The 2,524-nt window shown below is 61.2% G+C and overlaps 1 non-coding gene across 1 annotated transcript; it reads left to right on the forward strand.

Moving 5' to 3' along the window:
* The first annotated feature begins 882 nt into the window (after positions 1 to 882).
* LOC138448126 (5.8S ribosomal RNA) lies at positions 883 to 1,033 on the forward strand. Its single transcript, XR_011259986.1, has one exon. It is a non-coding gene; the product is annotated as a 5.8S ribosomal RNA (ribosomal RNA).
* Positions 1,034 to 2,524: the final 1,491 nt, after the last annotated feature.

Below are 2,524 nucleotides of genomic sequence, written 5' to 3' on the forward strand. Positions count from 1 at the left end.
AAATGGGGCATTTGAGTGTGCATGGTTTCTGCTTGTGGGTGGGGGCATAAAGGATCATTAACAGCGGAGCAGCGGGAGGGAGAGCTGTGGGCCCGACCTCGGTTGCATCCCAGACGTGCACACCCACAGCCCGGGGCACCTCTCGCAGAGCGGTCCGGTGCGCGTGGTCAACCAGCCCCCTCTCCTCACTGAGCCCGCATCTGCGCTGGCCGGGGGGCGCACACTCCTCTCTCTGACCTGCCAGCGGCTGGGCATTGGTGGGCACACCCCGGTCACCAGGGAAGCGCTGACTGGGGGCAGCCGGGAGCCGAGGGAAACCTGACTGCTCTCGAGGGGTGCCTCCCCAGGCAGACAGGCACCCGGGCAAGCCAGGCATGAGCCATGGTGCAGCTGGCTCACTTGACGGTGGGCGCCAAGGTTCCAGCCGCCCACATCTGTGTGTGAGCAATGGCCAGGCCCGCTGGCACAGTGGGTGACCTTCCCTCTTGCCCAGGTACCTGGAGCTGGGTCCTATGCGGCCGGGCTGGGGTTTGAAGACTCTAGTGGTCCCACCCGACCCCCTGTCTGTGCTGTCTCTGGCCTGCCTCGTTGTCCATCTCCCAGCCCCCCATCCCAAAAGGGAAGCGGAAGGGGTCGGGGAAGGATGAGTGGATCAGGCCGTGTGGGCAGGTGGCGGAGCGGCCTACCTCCATCCCCCTGGGAAGCGCTGTGCTGCTGCAGCTGGCGGTCAGGCTGAGCACCTGGATTATTATTTTTTATTTTTTTGAAACCACAATGGTTTCGTCCGAGCTAGACAGGGAGCTGGGCTGTCCTGCCACAGCCAGCGCTGCCTCCCCCAACCTCTCCTGCACCGGCAGGGTCAGGCCGACGTCTAGGACAAAAAACTCTTGGCGGTGGATCACTCGACTCATGCATCGATGAAGAACGCAGCTAGCTGCGAGAATTAGTGTGAATTGCAGGACACATTGATCAACACTTCGAACGCACCATGTGGCCCTGGATTTTTCCCGCGACTACGCCTGTCTGAGGGTCGCTTGTACATCAATCGCCCCGGGGTTCACTCCCAGGGGCGTGGCTGGGGCTGTCGCAGGGACCCCATTCCATTCATCCCCCTAAGGTCAGACCCCGATCAGCACCGTCGCTGGATCCTTGGATCTGGCGTGCAAGCTCATTGCCGACGCGTCCTGGTTTCCCCAGTTTCCCCACCTCATGCTGGTTTCGGGAGGGCCGGGTGGCCGACGCGCCCCGGATGTGGTGGCGGCGGCAGCAGGCTTTAAAAAAGCCTGGCGCACCTTCACCCTACCCCGGGGCACCTGGCCGTGCTGTGTGTGGCTGTCTTTGGTGTCCCACGGCTGCCGGCGCAGGATGACCATGGAGCACGGACCTCGTGACCATGTGGGCTTCGGTCACAGATTGGGACAGAATACACTTGCCTGCGCCAAGGGCTGGGGCAACCCCCCATACCGGCCCGAGGCCAGCTGCCCTGAGCTTTGTGCTCCCCGACCACGGCCTCAGATCAGACATGGTGACCTGCTGAATTTAAGCATATTACTAAGCAGAGGAAAGGAACTAACCAAGATTCCCTCAGTAACGGCCAGTGAAAAGGGAAGAGCCCAGCTCCGAATCCCCATTCAGCAGCAGGCGTGGGAAATGTGGCGTACAGAAGACCGACTCCCCGGCATCACTCAGGGGGCTCAAGTCCTTCTGATCGAGTCTCCCCACGCGGATGGTGTTAGGCCGATAGCGGCCTCTTGCACACCGGGATCAGGTCTTCTTGGAGTCAGGTTACTTGGGAATGCAGCCCAAAGCGTGTGGTAAACTCTGTCTAAGGCTAAATACGGGCGCGAGACTAGTGACCAGCAAGTACCGTAAGGGAAAGTTGAAGAGTTCAAGAGGGTGTGAAACGGTTGAGCGGTAAACTGGTGGGGTCTGTGCAGTCCACCCACAGGATTCAACACGGCAGGCAGGTTGGTCACCTGGAACGGTGGAGGCCCTTGCGGGTCTGCGGCCCGGGCACATCCAGCCCCAGCAGGGTGCATTTGGGAAGGCCCCAGGGGGCAGGTGGCTCTCTGCTCCAGCAGAGAGTGTTACAGCCCCCTGACAGCAGTTTTGCTGTGTCCACGGAGCTGAGGGAGATAGACCACCACCGGGCCCCTATCCGGCAACTGTCCTGGCCCCTCTTGGGGGTTGCTAGAGTGGCCACGGGAGACGGGGCTCCCGATGTGACTGTGGTGGACTGCCCTCAATACACCCCAACCACGTCGTGCTGCCGGGTGGGGAGGCCCACAAAGGGCGCCAGGGGTCGGTTAACCACCCGACCTGTCTGGAAACACTGACTAAGAATATAATGCCTGCCCGAGTCAGAGGGATGAATGAAACCCTGTGATGTAATGATGTTGAGGGCCGGTGCCCGGCGATTGCAGTGGCATCCTGTTGCGGTGGGCTCTCCACCGACCCGTCTCCCACCCTCTGTCAGAGATGATGCATGAGCGTGTGTGATAGGACCCGAAAGATGGTGAACTCG

This window comes from Ambystoma mexicanum, chromosome 3q, assembly GCF_040938575.1.
Source record: "Ambystoma mexicanum isolate Mex_15411 chromosome 3q, UKY_AmexF1_1, whole genome shotgun sequence".
In the NCBI taxonomy this organism is placed as follows: Eukaryota; Metazoa; Chordata; class Amphibia; order Caudata; family Ambystomatidae; genus Ambystoma; species Ambystoma mexicanum.